Genomic DNA, 23,237 nt, shown 5'->3' with positions numbered 1-23,237 from the left:
CCTACCCCAAGCCAGGGGCACCTGTGAGTCACAGCAAGTAAAAGGATTATCTAAAGTAAGGCAGCTGTCCCCAGGAGCCAGTATGATTACACTTGCCTATGTTGCTCAAGCTAGGAAAAGACAAGCTCGATACGTAATGATACCAAAAAGCCAGTCGAAGAAACTCTCTAAGACTCGTTTTGGAGTTTTAGAAAGCAGGCATTCTTTATCGCAGCACTGGATGCACGGGGGATAGTTCCACCTAGCGTGCATGCCACAGCTTCAGCACAAACAGGTTATATAGAATAACTAATTGCATATTAATCAGATTAGTAGACATATACATAAAAATGATTGCAACTGATTATCTTAGTACTGCCTACATCCAATCATGCGCGATGAAGGATCCATTTGAGTCGAAGGGCTGCTTTTGCGACCACCCACCCATTTGAAGTTCTTGTTGGCTGTCCTTGAAGTCTTTATTCTTGTCCTTGTTCTTTGATCTTGAAGCTTAACGCAGTTTCAATCACATGTGGTTAGTTTCAACATTGTTCTCATCTAGCATACAGGAACATCTAGTCATAAGAGCAAAGAACTGCAAAACTTATGAGTAACTACCTCTACTAGTTAATTGCTTGGCTATATTTTTGTCTATTGTTTCTATCATAGTGTTAGTATAAGATTTCTAATAATTATTTACCAAATCTCACTTTTACAGTCACCTAGCAGCAAACCAGTTTCCACAGCTGGTACAAAATATTAAAACCATCAAAATATTTAGACATGTCATACAGAATGTATGGAAATATGCTATCAGTAACATCATAATGATATCACGTGGGAAGAACTGGATGACCTTGAGAGCTGGACTAAAAGTAACGAATGAAATTCAATAGTGAAAAATGAGGTCATGTACTAACAACAAAATTAATACCAACTGATAAAAAAAACATGTTGTGACAAAAGCTTCAGCAATAATCCAGGAACTTTGTAATCTGAAAGAACAAAGGAGAAAGATGTCTTTGAGTGACCAGGTCATCATGTGAAGATTATGAACCGTTAAGGAGATGCACCTTTAAAAAAGGCAAATATAATCAAGATAGTGAAGCGCTAAGGGATTTGGACCAGATAAGAATGATCCTTTACCTGAAATAGTTCAATTTTTTTTCTTCAGCTTGGTTGCTGAAGAAACTAGAAGTTAAAAAGATAACTTTTAGACTGGAGAATCTTACAAAGGAGGAAGTTGACTTGTTTTGCTTCCCAGAGTAAAAGTAGTATTGATCAGTAGCTTTTATTCTGAACATGGAATTCAGAGTTAACAGTTGTCTACGTGCACTTTAAAATGACCCTGTGTGGTTGTCAGGAAAGAGGTTAAGTCACAAAATTCAAGCTTCAAAAATAGCAGAATTAAAAATTGTCAAAATGTGGTAGGTTTTCACAACAACTGTCATTGAAGTACAGTGAAGAATTTACCCTTCTATTCCTTTTACACTATTGAGGCTAGTGATTCTGCAGAGCCTTTACTTTCTGATGGGAAATTAATTTCTAATGGCATTTCTGCATTCTGCTGCTACTTTACATGTAAAATTTGGCATAGATTCACCTTAAAAGATCCAGCCAATAGTGACAAAGCTTGCTAACAACTTGCTTCTTCTAAAATGGGTTTGCTTCCTACCTGAGCTAAGCACGAGTGCTAATGGATCTGAGCACACATGTGACTGTCAATTTTTAAGAGATGTCCATTTCAGTGGAAGACTTTAAAGAAATCAATAGTTTATTCCACCCCAAGTATATCCTCATACAACTTTTTATAACATGAAAAGCATTTTTTCTACATGTCTGAAGTTATTCACACACAGAAGTGTTCTTGGCCTTCCTCACAAAATCAAAATAATGCTGAAAGTAATATTATACTGCAGAGAACATTATACTGAAGAAAATATTATACTGAAGAATGTGAAAAACAGGTGGGCTTAGGATAAGACAAAAGTAACAAATGATGGGGAAAATGGTATTTGACAAAAAAATCAAGGATTAAGTTGGGGAGGAATAAAATGCATTTTTTTGCATCTCTGACAAGCAGCATGGTTTCTTTGCTTATTTGTTTCGATCTTCCCTCTTCCTGATTTGCCAAGTTTTGTGGACCTACTCTGGAAGAAGTAATTTATACCATTAGGCTTACTCATAAGACTTTCTGACTGCCTAATTTTCAGGTTACAAATAACCACCTATGTCTGGCTGGCAGTATCATCCTGGATTCTAGCCTGCTAAAACTAATTGCTTCAGGCAAGTCACACCCTTAAATGTAAGCATTAGAGCCAGGAAGCATCATGAAACTTTTTTTTAATTTCTTTGTTCTTCTGTAACTAGGTCAGGTTTTCCTCTTGCTCTCTATTGCATGTTAAATCAACTTCAAATCTGGCCTACACACAAAAAGGATCATAAGATGCAAGAATGCCTCTACAAAGCATTTCTGATCCCCCTTATGGACCCCTAAAATTCTGAATTCAAATCAAACAGCTGTAATACACACTGTAAGTGTTCTATACATCCTACAGTTTCATCCCAGAATGTGATATGTATTGGATTTTGTCAAGCAGACCCCAAAATACTCACTACTTCTTTCTGTATACATGAAAGGGAAAGATAGAGAACCAGGAAGAAATGCATCTCCAATCCTGAAGATACCACCAAATAAAGCAGCAAGTAAAAGCATTTAATTCATGTCTACATGGACACCATCCCAGAAGCACCACCAGCCAGGATCAGGGACCATCAGCGCTGCAAAAGCAAAACAAGACAAAACCCACATGAGAAAGCCAGCACTGCTCTTTCAATAATTCCATGACAAAACAGAAGGATTTGCTTCCTAAACCTCAGAGGCAATCAGCTTATCTCTACAGAGAAAAGATTTATCTTTAGCAATGTTTTTGGTTCTGTAAGCTCTCTTAATGGAAATCAATTTATTTAAAAAAAAATAAATCCAGGTTCAGTAACCTCTCACAACAGCAAAACCCAAATCTTGACAGCAGGCTAGAAACAAGTCCATTCTTCTCTGGTCACTTCTGCCAATGGTTCACAAATATGCTACATAAAATAACAGAGCAAATATAGAGACAGGAAGCTGGTCAATATCTGTCATGCATACATGGCATTAAGGTACAAATGTTTATATTGGCTTCTACGAACTAAGTATTCCTTTTCCAATTCAATTGAAAATTCCACTCTGAAATAGACCTCAAATCAATGAATTTTAATAACAATCTCTTAATTACTCAATAAACTCTCTTCCAATTTAAAGTTTAGTACTTGGTATACAATAGACTCCTCTAACACTATGAAGGAGCTCAAAACAAGACAACGAAGCAGAGCAAGACTTCACTTAACAGGGGAATAGTTAATGTTTTTAAATTATACCACTTACACTTCATTGTGAATAATCCTAATAGTGTGCGTATTATGTTTTGCAGAAGGGCTAACAGCAGGACATCTATAGGGAGCCATTGGCATTTGCAAGATTCTCCCCATCCCTCCATCAGGCTAGCAAAATAATTTTACTTTAGTTAAACAAAGAAGCTTTAGGTTTCAATCCATGTTAAACAGTTGATATAATAGCTGTCATTATCTTCTTCACCCTGCAACCCCTACCATCTTTTTTCCAAAACTCAACAGTTTAAAAAAAAAAAAGAAAGAAAAAAAGAGGAAAATGCTCTTAACACTAAAAATCGTCTCTGCCTACTACTATTGCCAGCCACACTGAACATTTGATCTCAGCATAAATAACAGATGATAGGTAGTTCTGCCCTTGAAATGCAGATCAAATAATGTTGTAAATGCTCTTCCTTTTCAAGCATGCCAGTGAACTCAGCTCAGCAGTGATCTTTAAAGGCACATTCTTTGTTACTATGACTTCAGCAGTCTCTCTAGATGTTTTAAATTTCTTTTTCCATTTTCTTCCAGCAAGAGCTGCAGGTGTCAGGTAAGTAGCAGTACATGATACTAACCATAACTTTGTGAGTAGGCAATTAAGTGGCAGCAGGCTTCTAACTGAACCAGCAATTATACTCTTTTGGACATAAAAGGAAGGCAAACTATTTACATCTTATGTTAAGCTTGCCAAGTTTTGTTCTGAATGGCTTTTCACTGCTTGTTCTGTGTCTCCCCTTCAGTTTTTTTGTATGTGCTGTAGAATCCTCTTGAACATGTAGGACATTGCATTCCCACGTAATGGAACTAGACCTGAAAAAATGATTTGGATAAAAATTGTGTAAAGACAGACAGCCCAAGCCAGCCACATCCTAGTTGTTGGGACTGTGCAAAAGTGTTATGAACTGGATAAGAATTGGACATGAATTGGATTTTTCTGATATAAAGTTGGGATAATAGTATTTGCAAATGCACCATATCCTATTTATTCATACTTGTACATGTAGGGCTTTCTCTATGCAAGCATGGTTCTAGCATGACAGCTGCTCCAAGCTAACCATTTGTGGCACAAAAGACACCTGCAGATCCACTATGCTGCAACAGGGACTGTACTATAGTGCAATGTTTTTTAAGCTGTTACAAGTGCAGATTTTTTTCTCAGGGTCTATAAGCAACTCCTAGGGTTCTTTTTTTTTTCTTTTTTTTTTTTTTAAACAAAACAAAAAACCTCGTACTGAAAAACAGTTTTGTTCTTATTTACAGTAAAATACTGCTAAAATACAAAAATTACTGTATTTAACTTTCAGCAGTTGAACATAGAACAGCAGAAATCCATTGAAGGTTATTTTCTGACCTGATAGAAATAATTGTCTTCAATTACTCAACATGCAGCTGAATTCAACAAGGCGCTGTATGGTCTCAGTGAATGCACATTATTCAAAGCAACTGCAGGGCTGTTTAGGAAAAAAAAAAAGGAAAAAGTACCAATGTTTATTTGTTTTTTCCACATTAAAAGTAGCATTTGAAAGCTGATTCAAAGCCTTTACAATTCAGTGAAACAGTTCCTTTTGAGTTCAGTGGACCTCAGATAAGGCCTCTGGGGAAAGAAGTGGAAGATAGATAAGGATTACGAAGGATAGTTTTGATTAAAAATGAAATCTTCAAGAGGAAATTAAAACAAAAAGAATTGAGTGTATTTACATCTATTTTGACACTGGTTCATATGAGTGCAATGAACTGTACTGTCAGAAATGAAATTAATATTGGTAAGAGAGTTCAAAATATAATGGTTTAAAAGAACCTAGTTAAGCAATATCATTAAGGCACCTCCTGTGATGAACACCTGCTAGAGACTCTGCACAGGGCACTTCTGAACACTTGAGTTTGGAAACATTGGTTTTGTGCTAAGTAACAAACTTTGGTGTGGGGTAGCAGGTGTGAAATTGCTACCATTTGAGATATTCGGCTGTGTTTTCTTAAACATAATGTACAACTTTACAGGGAATGAAAGTGAATTCAGTTTATGAAGCACCAGTCTCTCCAGTGATGTTGAGAGAAGGGATATAGGAAGGCCATGTAAACATGGAAATTATTTTTATTTCTCCATTTTCTTTTTGTTGCAAGGACTAAGAATATCAAAAGGTGAGACTAAGTAGACAAATGTAGCAATGCTGAAACTATTAGCTGTGAAGTACTGTTCTAATCTTTGATTCACATCTTGAGCACGTGAACTTTTGTAAGACTGAGCAAAAACTACATATTTAGACTCCAAAGCTTTTAATTTTTTGAGGGTATAATTAACAGCCAAGTACAAAATGTACCAAGTTTAAAGGAACTGTGCTGCAGAAAGCAAGTATTGCTGGAGAAAGAGGAGAGTATGAATATATGTCAGTTAGAGCCTGTGTCCTTTCATAGCCAAAAGACAAATGCAAGCTTATCTTAACAGTAAATACTTATGATATTTTTCTTCTAATAGTTGCTTTTTTTTTTAGATTTCACAAGGGTTTGAGGAGAAAAGACTAGGTGAGTTTGTTTTACATTAAAGGTACTGAAACGTATGACTTGAGTACGATAGAAATATTTTTCCTTCCTACATTACAAAGCCTGTTTTCTCAGTAGACATGAATACAACTAACTTGAACTAGACAGACATTGCATGAATTCTCATTACCATCTATAAAATCAACACTAACAACTTTTAATTGCCTGTTTTCTCGTAAGAATCCACTTCACAAATTGAGCAGATAGGGAACAAGGGGATTAGGGCTGAATTTCTGCCCTGAACCACAGGGCTCTTTCGTGATGCTGAGTTGGTCACTTAAGCTTATGTCTTCAAAATTACCTAAGGGACTACAAATTAAATTAAGTTCTGCAATTATCTATTTGTAGAAAGTTTCTTCCACTTTTCTAGATCACAATGATGACTGTATAAGTTCTCTAACATTTCTGAGCTTTCTGTATACTACAGCAAAGTTTTGGAGACTCTGCAAAGACATACCTCTCAAGGAACATAAGAAGCAGGGCAGCTCCATGGAGGAGGATGAGCAGAAGCCGAGGGTGACTACAGCACAGGCTGTGCCCTCACCACCTGGCCCCCCACCCCACAGAGCCTGAGCATGGCAGACTTTCCCAGACAGATGAGGGAGTGGACAAGGGCTGTCCCAGGAGCCCAGCCAGCAGCAGTAGGAGGCAGAGCTAGAGACAGGGCTATAGTGTAGGTTGTACGTCTGACATCCATACAGGAGACAGAGACGCCTATGACACAGACCGGGGCCCCAGACCTGAGCTCAAATGGCTACCCTAGATGTAGGGCAGGGTGTATGGAAGAGGGGGCTAGGTGAGGCTGGTCAGGACATTTAAGGCCTACTGCTGCCCTCAGGGCCATGACAATACCCTTTAAAAATCCAGGTTAATGTGTTTCAGAAGTGAAATGAGTTAAATAGTTGCAATCTAGTCCAATTTGCTCTTTATCAACATAAAAGAAAGCTGGCCCAATTGTCAGACTGCCCAGGAGAAAGCCAGTAATGAGATGACAAGAACTTGGCTGGACTAAAGTGAGCTCTGTTGGCAGAGCTGTGTGGAAAAGCTTGTAGAGCACCTGCTCCCATCATGCTTGGCTCTAGCTGCCAGACCCAGCTTCACAAAATTTTTACACACAATAGTTTTTCTCCTGAAAGGAATAAAACAATCACATAAAATATGTCTAAAGTAGTGCGTTTGTTTTAAATATTTAAAGCAGCAGAAGGAACCCATAGGAAAATCAAGGGAATGAAACACGGCTAACAAGATACTACTATGACTTTTTAACAGAATAACAGAAAAGTAACAGAAAAATATAATCAAGACAACTAAACTCTCCTGGCACAGTCTACCATGTAGCAGCTTAGCAAATTTGAGAGAAGCTGTGGAGAAGGCATAACAAAGAATTCTTTGAATTAATGGCATTTTATACCTTCTCTGGATCCATGGGCAGTGTATTCTGCTCCCCAAAAACACAGTCAAAAATGCTAACTGACTCAAGAAAGAAAACGATGCTCTGGTGACTTCAACTGTCATTACCTGCTTAAAATCTTGACTCTTTGTCTATGAGCCTCTGATTTACCTCACTGTCTCCCTTACTCTAATTACTGTTAATCACTCAGGCCAGCTGCACAGATGCTGTACTGTTTCCCTATCTCCTCAGCCACTTCATTTACATTCTGTTTTTCTTTATTATCTTCATACCTTCAATTTTCAATTTTTTTTCACCATTCCTCTGCCCTTTCAAGATCCTAGTACAAACTATCAACACCCAAATATTCCAGTTAGTCTCTCTTTTTTCATGTTATGAAATGGCAAATGGGAAGGATTAAAAGATACCTTAGACAGCAAAAAGCAAAAATAAATATGTACTTAGGTATGAATCTGACTATACTGAAGTGGCAACTTTGCTGTGTGGTTATGTTCAAAAGGTTTGCTGGATTTTAAAAAGCAACATCCATCTGACTGAATACAAGAGCACTATGATAAGACTGTGCTGTCAGAGGATTTATTACTTTGAAAATACTTAGGTATGGTAGGCTTGGTACATGTAAATAAGGATGAAGACATGTCAGTGCATGCATGTCACCTTTATTGCTACATGCTAATCCAACAAGATGCTGAGTAAGCCATGCTTATATCTGTATTACCTACTACTTTTTTAAGCCTCTGTGAACACACTGTGGAGAAAAAATATATGGAAAACATATTATGTCTCTCCAATTCTAGCTCTCTCTATCAGTATTCAATACAGATCTTGGGCAGCCAAAGTATTATGGTTTATGAAAAAATTAAATTATTTTTCAATGTGGAAGGCAGAAGCAAATGGAATTGTAAAGCCCTTTTTGCTGCAATAATAGCTCTAATTATTTGTCCCCATTAAAATTTATCACTGACAAACTTAAGAGCAGTTTTTATAAGCTATTCATATTATATTATCTGTCCTCTCCAATACTCACAATGAATTGTCACCAGCTCAGCTTTTGGGTACAGGACAGAGAAGATATGCTTAGCAGAGTAATATTACCATTAATCACATTAATTAATTAATGTAAATTATGCAAAACCAGTAAAACTCAATTACCAAAGAAATAATAACCTTTGAACTGAAAATGCAACAGTAAATGCAGAAGTTCAACTCATAATGGCTTAATTATGGAAGAAAGAATGCTGAGCAGAGTGTTTAGATTTTGGTTCTACATGCTAAGGCTGTTTACAAAGAGCTGTGTAAGTTTATAGAATGCTAATATATGGAACATAATATAAGAAATGGTATTATATGAAACCGTTCATATATATAAAAAAATTTCGTAAGCCATTTGTTTTATAGGATTTGATACTGTTCATTAAACCAGCTGTTTTATAAAGCAGTTCACCACGGGTTTCTAACAGAGGACAATAGGCTAGTTGGATCCCCATTTTGATGGGCAAACTACATTCTCCCCATTTTAAATCAATAAAGTAGACAATTCTTACAAAATTACTAGAGTTTCATAAAGCCATAGTTCCATACACAATATGCCCAACATGTCAGTATTTTGAGTTTTTTTGATGTGGAAACACGCTTGCAATCCTAACCTAAATTCATTACAACCTTTAGTCTCAGTTAAGGGGTCAGGAGTTTGGGTTTTTCAGTACTTACATTATTTGCAATACAAATACTATGATAAAGATGGAAGAATTGAAATGGTCTGTAAAATTATGAACCAAATCACAGAGTTCATTAAAATCTCCTGGTCCTACTGAATTAAAAGAATTCTGGAATTTATGTCAAAGAATCAGAATTTCACCAACTGTTGAATTCAGGTCCAAGGTGAGGGGGTTTTTTTAGCTTCACAGTTTTCAGTTTCAAATCTCCCCCTACATCTTAGTCCTTATTTCTGTAATTTTGTTATTTGGCTGAATAATAGGAAGGATTGTACTAAATTATATTAGTAAACCAACCACTTTACGATATTTGAAAAGTCAGCTCTTGAAGACAAAACATATTTTTACTTCTGAGCTATCAGCTATGAAATAACCAGCTTAGGAGAAAGGTATTCTTAATTTCAAGTAGTGCATGATCGTGAGTGTGCAGGTTTATGCAAATATTATAGATCTAATGTAATGCTGGATGTTCTCATGCATTTCTTTCATGAATCCTCCAGAGCTGTCCATTTCAATTATGTTTTTCAGCAATCTGTCTCAAATATGAATTATGTGTGGTATTAAAAAAGGAAGTAATTCACATGTTTCATTTCACTTTGCTCTACTAAGCTAGCTTTCTTTGGAATAAAGAACAGCAGGAGTGTTTCAGACTAAACTTTATAGATTTACATGTTAAAATTAAGACTTGCCCTGGTGTCAGATATCTTATATGATTATATTGTGTCATATAGGTGAAACCAAGGTATTTCTTTAGAGAGGGTACCATTTAAATTCAGCTTGCAATCTAGTTGTATGCCATGTAATATAGGTGCTCTTCCCTGCAATTCAGGCGATAATGGCTCATGTCAATTAAAAATACAGCTGCTGTTTGCTGTTGAAGAGCAAAAACTCAAAGCTTTAACTGTTGTTTTAAAGTATGTGTTAAATGGTGATCAGGCACTGTAAAATACCAGATCACCTAAAAAACTGACAGCTGTGAATATTACAAAATTCTCTGGAGAATCAGCAAAGGCCAGATAGTATAATGCTGCTGGTAAAATACACCTGCTACCTAGAGAAGAATATAAATGTTTAGGTAATGTATATTTTTAAATAAATATGGTCCACATAGGTATATGTATAAATAGGAGTTACAGGTAAAAAATATTAACTGTTAGATATGTGACTATTAAGAAACAAGTTCCTTACCAGATCTAAGTGAAATAGGGACAATGTTGTTGCCTGTAGGTCAGACCTGGAGATAGGGTTTGTCAGTAGGTGCCTGTAAGGAAATCCATCAACTTTATAATTTATTTTCATATGTTAACAAAAAACCTGGGAAAAGTTAAAGGCTTGATTCTGTGACTTCTCCGAGAGTTGGATTGCCCCTTCTTGGCCTTTTTTTCCTTTATATTGCAAGCTCTGTAGGTACAGTTTCATGACACTTTGAAAGCAATTGGATCATTCACCTCCCTAAATCCAAGTATGCCTACAAGTGTTTGCAAGATTATTGCCCAAGCCTTCTGTTTAATACTTCATGCAGTATTTTTTTATTCTAACTGATTCTCTAAGTAGAATCACAATGCAAAATTGCTTTGGTTTGAACAGAAGCTCAAGAATGCTCATTTTATAGTATACAGATTTTTGTAAATATTTTTGTACCACTGCGTATTCATCACATCAGCCTGTTAAAAAAATTTTTAAGGATGTTTTTTGGTTTTTTGTTTGGTTGGGTGGGTGTTTTTTTCCCTCATTAAGAGAGGCTTAAAAGCCATGAAAAGAAAACTTACAGTTGGCTCATTTGAGAAAATGAAGTGAAAATGCTGCCTTGGAACACTGAGCTCAGACATTGCCAGCGTAGTAAGTGAAAGTGAAACCAGAGTAAATGCCAAATGAACAGGTGGAAAAAGCTAAAATAAGATCTTTGTTGGTCTGTAATGACAAGTATTACTCCTTATAACTAACTTGCAAAATTGCTTCCATGTATCTTTATTCTTTGTAGGATTCAATTTTCTTCTTTTATTTTATTGTATGTTTGAGTTTTGCCTTTCCAGGACCATAAACAAGTTTCTGTATCTTGAGCTATAATCATACAACAAATATAGGGCAAGCAGTCACACTCATGCTATCATTCGTTTAGCTAGCACAGGCAATAACAAAATCAACTAGATACATCCCATACAACCTAGGCAAAACCAAGCATCCCAAGCCACCAGCCTGAAGCTTGATCAGTAACACCTTTACTATTGCTATCAACCATGCTACCTACCTCCACTTCAGTATACTTATGCCAATGTGTACTGCAATTACATTCTTTAACTGAGCTTTGTGGCTGATGAAAACATGCATAACTAGGTTCACCCACTCTTGTATGTTCCCACATGACAAAAATAATGAATGAAACTCCCAAAATCATGAAATCATCTTAGAAATCACTAAATACATACATACTTCATTAAATGTGTTCCTAAGCATATGAAAGTTTAAAAGATGGCTTTAAAAATACATTATTAAAAGTATTCCTATACTAATATTACTACTCTTTTAATCAATTTATGCCAATGCATAGTGTTAGCAGTTCTTGGAACAATGTGTGATCATTATGGCAGGAACAGGCTTTTGGAACAGAAAAATCAGGCAGGAAAACTGTCTCAATAAAGCACAGCTATGGCCCTGTTACCCACTTTGATTATGTCTTCTCCCAGTGGCAATGCACACCAGCTGTTCAAGAAAGGTGGTGTCCAAGCAGCTGGTCTCATACACAGCTTCATGCATAGCTGACCCTGCTGCTGCAGCTGCCACCAAGGACAGACTCAGGATGTGAGGAACAGTGACAGCTAGCAGGGCGGTTATAACTCTTACAATATAACCCTCTTATAATATCTGTTACTATAATTCTTATAATAGCTTTGCTTATCCTGCTGAGAGCTCTAAAACTCCTCTTTACATATTGTCACATCTTTAGGGCCCTGTTACAAATCCAGACCACGTAAATAATGAATAAATAACTGAAAGTAAAGGCCACCCAATAGTAGTGACCTCCTGATGCAGAGCTCCACTCCTGAGATGACTTATGTCCATATCACACAAAAACATTAAAGTGAATTGCTAGTAGTTTTAGCAGGAATAGTGTGGCTGCATAAGCTCAAAAGACTGCACTGCCTCCCCCTCAAAGATGGTGCTTGCATGCTTAAAACCCCAGTCCAACAAAACAACATTCAGATGATTTAGATTCATTTAACAAGCACTTCAGTGTTTTTAAAACGACTGAGTTATTCTGCAATAAAGATCGAACAAAAGCCAAATGGGGAGAAATGAGCCACGTTTATACCTGGAAGAAAACATAATCTATTATCAGTTTCAGCAATCCCTATTTCATCATTTCAGACAATTGAAGAAAGTCCTTTCCATGAATTTCAGCATAATCACAGAATTTAATTCTTATCTGTTTCATGCTTTAAATGCCAATTTAAGTCTATCAATTTTTTGCAGCTGTGTTTTTCATCTGTGTATAAAGTTCTATCTCGCTTCTCTTCTCTGATCCTGCTGAAAATATGACCATAACAAAAAAAAAAATATTGAAAAAAAAAACCCAAAACCAAACCAAAACAACCTCCACACACACACAAACAAAACACCACCACCACCCATTTTATTCAGTGTTTTGTGGCTTGGGCATTCATTTCCCTTCACTGTTTTTGGAAAATATTTATCCCTTCTTTCTCCTTCCCAGGGAAAAAAAGGCTTCTCAAGTATAACTGAATTTTCCATTCTGCCTCTTGAGAAAACACAGGAAGGAAACTAAGATTTCTGCTGGTTCTTTTAAGAGACAAAAAAAAAAAAAGTAATGGATTTTTTATTTTTTTTTTTTGGTAAAGGCTGTAGAAAAGTCAAAGGTGAAATCATACTTAGCTGAAACCACTGGAAGCTCTGCCATTGACTTCAGTAGACCAAGATTCACCTAAAATGTTTCCAAAATTCACCTCTCCCTACAATGTTGGGTATCCTATACACAGCTTTCCCTGTGCAGTGTTCAAGCAATTTAAACATTTGGCTTTATCTTTGATGTCAGCAGAGCCAGAAAACAAAGTCCTGAGAGACAGCTCACTCCAAAGTGACTGGATTACTAAAGAAATAACCAACATGTTACCCTCCAAAAGATGTATCCCCAGTTCTACAAATCTAAATTGATCCTTGAACAATTTTATGCATCTATGTCCATTTCCATTATTAGTTCCTGGACTATTTCTTGTGTTTCTTCTTTCCTTATCTTCTCTTTTTCCTAGTTTTATCATCATGAAGTGTTCTAGGCTGTGGTAAGCTTGACTGTATGGGTTGCTTAGTATGTTGAAAGTCACATGAAAATTTCTTTTTATATGCCCAATCTTGTTTAGCATGATGAATCTAAATTCAGTTTGGCAAGAGACATTTGCCCTGTTCCTGAGCAAAAGGACTTAAATTGATCTAAAATCTTTGGAACATTGAGAAAAATTAGAGGAATGGTATGTTTGGGGAATTTTTTTTTTCCCCTCCTCATCTTGGCTTTATCTAAGTGTCTGCGAAAAAGTAACAACATGCGTGTTATATTTGAAAATCCTATGGAAAACCTTTTGTTACTATTATTTTGTATTTTATCTCAGAGAACTTTCATTTTGACAACTAAATTTGTTTCACAAGTGTCCTAGGTTCAGCTGGGATAGAGTTAATTTTCACAGGAACCTGGGAGGGGGCACAGCCGGGACAGCTGACATGAACTAGCCAAGGAGCTATTCCATACCATGTGACATCATGCTCAGTATATAAATGGGGAGCAGGCTGGGGGGTGCGTTCTGGCCTTTTGGTGGGGGAAGTGGTGGAGCGTTGGGTTCCAGGTGGTGAGCAGTTGCACTGTGCATCACTCGTTTTGTAAATTCTTTTATTACTACCGTTGTTGTAACGTCTCTTCTTGTGTTGTCCCAGTAAATTGTCCTTATCTCAACCCTCGAGGTTCCAGGTTTTTTTCTTTTCTTTTCTCCTTTCTGATTCTCCTCCCCATCCCACCGGAGGGGGGCGGGAGGAGTGAGCGAGTGGCTGCGTGGTCCTTTGTTACCGGCTGGGCTGAAACCACGACAAGTAACAGTGCTGTGTTGTACAATTACATGGTTCACCATATGGTGAATTATACCTACAACCTGGCAATACCCAACGCTGACTGCCTTGATTTACACCTGGCAGGCCCCAAACCTGCAGAGGCTCACGTATGCATAGCTCACTGTGCATATTATGAAGCTTATAGCTTTTGCAGGATCAACAACTGATTAACTTTGCTTTCATCATTTAATATTAACATTTTGGTTTACATTTTTACTGTAGACTGCCACATGTTCTTCCCTGACGCTACTCAACAATTACCAACAATCAGGATGTCAGTTTATATTGTTGTGATAGGTTTCAGAAAATGGAACTATTTAATGCAAATCAAGTTATTTTCCTTAACACCTGAGTTTCCATTGCTAGAAGAGATAGCTGCCAGCATTTCTTTACTGAAAGATCAGCACTTTGGGAAGGAAGAAAGTTTCCTACTTAAGCAATCTGATTAATTAACTCCAGAGACAAAAATCACTCTCTGAAAACAGAGAATTGTGTGCAGACCTGTACATTGCTTTGATACCTTTGTTTTACTGACAATAAGTAAAAACAATATAAACAGAACATGCTTAGGCTGTACCCCAAAGGAACAAAGCTGCTCTATTCTTCCTTGGGAAGAGCATCTCTAAAACCCTGGAAAGCTGCTACCAGTCAGCAATGAACGCTCTGTCTGGAGCACTAGTACTGCTCTGGTTTTCTTCAGCTCTTAAGAGCTCCTTGATGTGTTTGTGAAGTTAAAGAGAGAGGGTAGGACTGGGCTGGAGAATGAAAATGAAAGTATTCTGTAGAAATTTGGGCCTCTGATTCTGTAAATTTCTGATTAATCTGAAGGACTGTTAGATTTCAGAAATCCATAGTCTGAACTATTTAATTCTGTTTTCTTGATATTACACAGATTGTATGGGGATTCCGTCTGTCAGACACTTTTATTCTTATTTCTAGTAAACTAGGAAAACATTTCTATTTGGCCATTCTTTGGCCAAATCATATTTACATAAGTGGATGAGCTTGCTCTTATTTTAATTTTCCCTTCAATTGTCATTCTTTGGCAGCGCAGACAAAGCACTGAATTAGCCAGCCATTAGCAATGTGGAGATGCCATTTGGGACTAGGCCAGAGCACTATACATTTAACTTCTGCCACTGTCTACATTCATCGTCTTAACAAAATGTTATTTCCTTGTCTCTGCTCCTATAACTCTGTGTGAATTAGAGAGTGAATTTGGTACCCTCTGCAACCCATTATCCTAGATAAAACTACCTGTTCTCAATGGATTGAGAGACTGAAAACTGTGACTAACACCCTCACTAATATGAACATTTATTTGCACACTTCAATTTAACTGCAGGCATATTTTGATTAATGTGGAACAACAAAAATTATGTTGACTAGCTGCATTCAAGGAAATGAATATGAGTCATGAAACTACACATAATACCAATCATTTTTTAAAATGGCTTGTTTACAACCTTTTATGATTAGAGTAACCTGTATACCAGATTATAACCCTATGTCCTTTATGTGATATTCCTAACAGCAAACTTTGTTACATTTTAATTACCTAGGATACATACGAGTATTATGGCTACCTGTTTAGCCCTAAGCCTTTAATCTGCCTTCTAAAATAGAAATGCTATTCACCAGAACCAGACCTGCTGAACTGGTAACAGAAATCTCCATTTTTTTTCCGAGCATTTTATTTTCATTTTACTGAAATGAGGTCCAGTTTGCAATGTTCTAGTGTGAATATAGATTGACCCAAGCCCATCTAGCAAAAATGAAGCTCAATTTAGGAGAGGCAACCAAAACAACAAAGCAGAATAGCAATACTCTTCTGTTCCTGGTAAAGGAGCTAGGCTTTTACAGTTCTTATAATTTGGGAAAAATTGCTACTTTGCAGGACTTATGTCCTGGCAACACTCAGCTGTAAATGCAATAAAGTTTTCTCATTTTTAACCTACTGTAGATCTGATTCTCTCTCTGCATTTAAGCTGGAGTGTATTATTAGTATTACTACTATGTCTCAAAAATGCATCGATAGATGGAATGAAACACAAACACTTCTCAGTCTGTTCACTTCTGCACTGAGAGAAAAATGTAGTGGAGATGATTTACTGTTGGAGCCCAATTCAAAATGAGTGGAAGTGACAGTAAATTTCCATGGAACTATCCATCAAGTTCACTCTTTATTCCATTTTGCAACATTTAATGTAAAGAACAAATGTTTAGCTGACATGGTTGTGCTGGTTTTGGCTGGGATAGAGTTAATTTTCTTCATAGTAGCTGGTATGGGGCTATGTTTTGGATTTGTGCTGAAAACAGTGTTGGTAACACAGGGATGTTTCAGTCATTGCTGAGCAGTGCTTACACAGAGCCAAGGCCTTTTCTGCTTCTCACCCCACCCCATCAGCGAGGAGGCTGGGCGGGCACAAGAAGCTGGGAGGGGACACAGCTGGGACAGCTGACCCCAACTGGCCAAAGGGATATTCCAGACCATATGACATCATGCTCAGCATATAAATCTGGGGGAAGAAGAAGGAAGGGTGGGACATTCAGAGTTATGGCATTTGTCTTCCCAAGTAACCGTTACGTGTGATGGAGCCCTGCTTTCCTGAAGATGGCTAAACACCTGCCTGCTAATGGGAAGTAGTGAATGAATTCCTTGTTTTGCTTTACTTGTTAAACTGTCTTTATTTCAACCCATGAGTTTCCTCACTTTTACTCTTCCAATTCTCTCCCCTATCCCACCATGGGGGAAGTGAGCGAGTGGCTGTGTGGGGCTTAGCTGCCGGCTGGGGTTAAACCACAACAACAGTGCTGTGCAGTTATTCACCTGTCCTGAGTCTTCAAATTATGCTTCTGATAAAAACAATGCTATCATTAGAGGCCTGGCAGCTATGTGGTTTCCCAATATGTCTTTTCTTCCACTGCCTCTTCATACAGACTGCAGATTCACTGTTGCATAGTCACATTAACCTCTTTGACTGAGGTAGAGTGTTCATAAAAGCAGAATTTAAAAAAAACAGAAAACAAAAATGTTTCAGAGTAAAGCCATACTAAAACAAGTAAAAAACCTGTTATTACCAAATTTTTCCACAGGTAATTGCTGTCCTTGAAGAATCAGTACATATTCTTCACAAAATGAAAGTTAATTAAAAGTAGCTGTATCTTTTAGACAAGTATTTTGCTAGTGTGAAGAAATGCACAACTATTAGTGTCTGGGCAACTGATTTTCTGTTAATTAAAAACAGTTGAAAATACTACTTTTTCTATGCATAAAGTATCATGAGCTGAGCCTTACTAATTTTGTATTTTCTATTCCTTGATGTTTGATAGTGAAATAGCGAAGATGCTACACAAAGCAGCATATTTAAAATCAAAGACTAAAACAATGGTCGGAGAGCTCATATGGTAAAAATCAGTGTCATCCTCCTTTCCTAAAACAAAATATTTAATAAAATCACTGGCAGCTTCAGAGGATACCATAGTCAGGTTGTCATAGAAACAAGAGGTTCAGGATCATTTGGCATTTTATGAAGACATTTTAAAGCTATTTATATACAGAAAAAACATGAACTCTAAGGTAATTTTCCAATTAAGCAAGTCAATACCAGAAACCTAAGTGTTTATTTCTCCTTTGTCTCTGAAAGTAAAGTAATAACTAAGGATGAGCAGACATATTTATCACCTGATGCTATTCTTGACTATTATTTAAATTCAGCTGTATAATATACATAACACAATAAAAAGAATGGGTGGTTACATACAAAATTGATTAGAGGTTTTCTGTCAATCTGCAAGACAATTTGGTGTTAAGAAGCATGAAAAAAACCAAAACAGCTAGTAGAGGACACATAAAATATTTTTAGGTGTAAGAACAAAATGCTGTACACACATTCTTGTGAAAGTGATTTATACATTACCTTGAATTTAATGTGCAAGTCTTGGTAAACTCTAAAAAGATATATGTATGAAATTATTTTATAGCTAGATTTTTTTGTTAAATTAGAAGATTGCATGCAAAATATTTCATTAACTCAGGGAAAAAGAGACATGAAAATGAGAAATGTTCAAGTCTATTCGAATATCTGCTGTTACAAATAGAACAACTGTTGTTGATGTAATGATATAACGTTAATGGTTTAACGCAGACTAGCGAACTACTATTTCTTGAATGACTATAAATCACAAGTACAACTTCAAAACAACAATATGTTATCTAATTCTCTGAGAAAAGAAAAGATACATGTAATGTGCTTGTACATGCACACAGACATTCAGGCATTTATGTGGTGAAGAACAGAAGCAAAATTTAATGCACAAATGTCTATATCACCTCATATAACTATGCATACCACAGCAAAGTATTAAAAAAGATATTTGTAGTGTAAGTGAGACCATACCCATACATGTAAGTACCTGCATAAGAGACAAAAGTGAGTGTGAGCTCCTCATTACAAGTATATTCTTAATAGATAACCAGAGAATCTCAATATTTATAAACTGACCATGGAGTAACACTATTTATATCTATTTAATGTCTCTGATTTGGTACAAATAAACTGGACTGTATTGGAGAATTATTTACAAAGACAAAAAGACTGATAGGGATTTTTAACCTCAGAGAGAGGTTAAATCTGATAGATATTTTAAACCTGATATTTGAAAAAGTTAGATGTATTAACCAGAATCTTTCTCTTCTTCTTATGAATGAAATTACTTTCATTATAAAATTCTTACTACTGTAATAAGGCATTTTTCATAATCCATCTCAATGCATGTTCATGAGAGCAGAAGGAATGAAATCCCACCTAAAGCGACAATCTCAGACCCAGATGAAGGATTTTTTGTTATTATTATTTTATTTTTTAAGAAAAAAAAACTCTTTTCTATTATTGCACAAGCAGCTGCAGAATCAGTGGACAACTTAAAATAATAGTAAATTAGTAGAAGTGTAAATCTGGAAAAAACCAAAAACAACTATTCAAAGCTAGAAAGTTGTTTAAAGGATGAGAAAATGGCTTTATATTGCTTTAAGGATTAAAAATTTCAAAAGCAGGCTGATGAATAGAGCTTAAAAAGGCAATGTTTCTTGTTCCTTTTCATAGCATCTACATTGTCACACTGGATCAGAATAACGCCATGCAATATTTACAGCATTACTTTACAATATACTTTTTCTTAAATGACACAGGATCTAATGTACTGTTTACAAAATGAAAGATAACTCTATTACATTCTGCCAACTATTTTTTGTGTGCAGTATAAAGACAGAAATTGTCCCTAGAGCATTTTCAGATTCCTAGCAAAACATTTAATCTCTTTTAATTCTATTAAAGATTATATCTGCAACATCATCTCGTATTAATTTTAAAATTATCTTGCTTAGTAAGTTCATATTTACTACATGAAAACAATGTAATCCATGTGTAAGAAGGAGCTTGTTCTCAAATTTTCTTAGAGTTGCCATCTCTGCTTGAATTTGAAAAGGCAAGATAACATCAGGACTTCAACTAGCATGTGTCAATTTTTGTTATAAAGCTCCTGAAACTTCTACAGCTTTGTCCCTTTAATATCTCTCTCTTCACTGCTATAAAAATACACGTACATCCTTGTAATTTTCCTAGTTAGAAAAGCACCATATTATTTATTTTATTGAATAAACTGATCTCTGAAAGCCCAAGGATACGCAGAAGCTCAAACAGCAGATATAGTAGTGCAGAAAGAAATCAAGCAAGGAACTCTCTCAACTCTGTACATCCAAGTACCCAAAATAGGCTTCTCTCTCAACTTCTTTTGTAATTTTTCATACATCTGACTACAATTCTCTCTTTCTTTAGTTTTTCCTTTCTTTATTTTGTTACATCCATATTTGTCAGATGTAAAACTTCTGAAAAGTTTCCAATCACTTCTAAAAAGTGATTGGAAAGCTCTAGTAGTTATGCTGGTCCTACTTGCACTGTTCTTCCCTTGCAGATAGAATCTACATGGGATCTTTCTTTGTACCTTTCCTTTTTGCATCTTTAATGTGATCTCATTCACTAGTATATTGCAGTATAATTATAACCTCGCTATGCAGATGCAAAATGAGATAATATATACAACACAAAAGTCAGCTGAAATTAAAAGTTTTGATTCTTTTTTGTTTCACATTTTTTAGAACTTTTCTCCTGTAAAACTTGCTTCAACATTCTAAGGACTCACTAGGGCACTCTGAATTCCCTGGTGTTGTGGTTTAACCCCAGCCAGCAACTAAGCACCACACAGCCACTCGCTCACTTCCCCCATGGTGGGATAGGGGAGAGAATTGGAAGAGTAAAAGTGAGGAAACTCATGGGTTGAAATAAAGACAGTTTAACAGGTAAAGCAAAACCCATATGCACAAGCAAAGCAAAACAAGGAATTCATTCACTACTTCCCATTAGCAGGCAGGTGTTTAGCCATCTTCAGGAAAGCAGGGCTCCATCACACGTAACGGTTACTTGGGAAGACAAATGCCATAACTCTGAATGTCCCACCCTTCCTTCTTCTTCCCCCAGATTTATATGCTGAGCATGATGTCATATGGTCTGGAATATCCCTTTGGCCAGTTGGGGTCAGCTGTCCCAGCTGTGTCCCCTCCCAGCTTCTTGTGCCCGCCCAGCCTCCTCGCTGATGGGGTGGGGTGAGAAGCAGAAAAGGCCTTGGCTCTGTGTAAGCACTGCTCAGCAATGACTGAAACATCCCTGTGTTACCAACACTGTTTTCAGCACAAATCCAAAACATAGCCCCATACCAGCTACTATGAAGAAAATTAACTCTATCCCAGCCAAAACCAGCACACCTGGATGTGTGCTTTACATCAAAACCAGAATGAATCCTTAAGGTTTATTGAACTAGGTTTACTATAGCAGTTGGAAATTATAATATTGGATCCTCCCTGCCACTCTGTGCTCCAAGAGCTCTGTTGAACTGAGGGGGAAACTGTAGAGATTGCTTGTTGGGGGCTGTGCTGTAAAATGATGTCTCCAGGTTAATCTTGCCTGGCAATCCCAGGTAAGCAATCACACGTTTTCTTGCCTGTTCCACTTCCTTTTTTTTTTTCCTTTTTCCATTTGGCTCTTTACAGCACTAGCCCTTGTGGCTGTTTGTACTGATAGGCTTTGTAGAAGCAAACTGTCTGCCATAAGCAAGAATGTGTCTTTACTCATGCTATGAAACAAGGCTTCTTTTTACAAACAATGAAAACTCTACCCAAAAATTACATTGGGACTAATGTATTTGTGCTCTATGCCAATCTGCTTTCCCAATTCTTGTTTCAAAGGACAACCCCAAATAACCTGTTTGTAATGACTTCTCTGCTTTTTAATTTTTCATTAGACTGGTTTTAGTTCTTATAGAAATATAAGAATGTAGAATTGTTTCACTATTTTGAGTTCACATGTCAAATGACTTCCATATCACATTCATGGAGAAAATGCAGAATGCACTCAAGAGCCAGTTCTGTTGATGCTAATTTGGCCACATATTAAAGGTCTTGAAGAGTATCAAAGGAATGGCAATATAGTTAAACAAACCTTTTCTATTACAGTTTTTATTTTCTTGGTTTTGACTGACATACCTACAGCTAGAGCCTGCCTGGTAGGTTGTAGAGATATTTTCTTTGCAAGTATGAAACTGTAATAAATGCTGAGATGGGAGTGGAAATCCAATGCTTTTACCTTAAGTATGCAGGATATGTGAAGCATTTCCACATCTAAGAGAACTTCAAAAGCTACACAAACCTCTGTAGATGACAATCTAAGCAAAGGAGTTTATGACTAGCACAACAGCATACTATATAATATTCTATTTAAGGGAGGGAGGATAATTTCCAATCTTTCATGTGGACTCTGCCTGTTTGGAAAGGTACAGGAAGATAATGTAAGAAGAAAAAATACAGGAATAAAAAAATAGGGCAGAAAGGCAGATTCTTCATAAATTTCATATCTTGCATAACATGCAGACCTAAAGTTCTGAAATTCCAGCTGTCCTACAGGACAGGTTATTAAAGTATCAGCAGTTGTTTTCCTTTTTATTCTACCTCATTATATCTCACGAAAGAGTTACAGCTGCAAACAAGCATTAAGTAAAGACTTTGTACTCCCCATTACCATATTGCTTGCCAGTTCTTCAAAGCACCAAAGAAAATCAGGATTTTCATTGTTATCCTAATAAATATGCCCACATCCCTCTGATTTCAAGGTACTCATTGATATGAATCATGCACCTAAGAGAATATTTTTTTCTTTCAAGAACAGATAATGATACCAAGATGTTTTCCTCCTAAATGCCCATTGCAATATTTTAAGAAGTTATATATATAAAATACAGATTGTTTTAACATCTCAAGGTGCCCAAATTAACAAAACTCATGACTTTTTCATGAGTAGTGTTTGTACTATGCAATTATATTAAATTTTATTTTGCCTCTATTATGCTTGAAGATCTTTTGTTATAGATGGTTTTCACTGAAATTTGGGGGGTGTTATATGAGGGTAATATAACTTTTTCTAGGAGAACACAACAGAGTATAACAAAAGTGTTTAGGGTATCGCTATGATTTAAACCTTTTATAGATTGCTAAACTTGGTAACTGTGAATAAGGTCATAGTTAAAAACAGAGTACTGCTTGGTATTTCTGTTTCCCCAATTACCTATTCTGTCACAATGACACCAGTGTTTGGGGTGTTATTTTTTAACACAGATTTGCAATATCCATAAAGGCAGCGTTTTAGTAAATGTTTAAGAGTTTCATAGATAACACCAGTTTTTAATCTAACAAATTGCACAATTTTACAAAGACAAGAAACATGGTACTGCTTGTTTACTGTTGGAGCTCTTAATAGCCAAATCACTGAATGACCTGGATTTCTTCACAAAATACAACCACTTTATGTAGTTCATTCTTTGACACTTCAGACTGCCATTACATTTGATTTATAGTCAGTACATTTTAGGCAACAAACATTTTATGAATATTTATTCAAGAATGCCAGTTTTCACTACAGAGATGACAGAATTTTAAAAGTGGGTTTGCT

The 23,237-nt window shown here is 36.4% G+C and overlaps 1 long non-coding RNA gene across 1 annotated transcript in view; it reads right to left on the bottom strand.

Annotated features, from left to right (window-relative positions):
• Positions 1-720: 720 nt before the first annotated feature.
• The window catches only part of LOC121233715, a 298,298-nt gene continuing 275,781 nt past the window's right edge, over positions 721-23,237 (bottom strand). Inside the window, exon 5 of the long non-coding RNA XR_005933720.1 lies at positions 721-974. This is a non-coding gene — a long non-coding RNA (uncharacterized LOC121233715). The remainder of the gene's footprint in view (positions 975-23,237) is intronic.

This window comes from Aquila chrysaetos, chromosome 12 (assembly GCF_900496995.4).
Source record: "Aquila chrysaetos chrysaetos chromosome 12, bAquChr1.4, whole genome shotgun sequence".
Taxonomy (NCBI): domain Eukaryota; kingdom Metazoa; phylum Chordata; class Aves; order Accipitriformes; family Accipitridae; genus Aquila; species Aquila chrysaetos.
The sequence above is the reverse complement of the archived record's forward strand: the minus strand, read 5'-3'. Positions and strand labels throughout refer to the sequence as shown.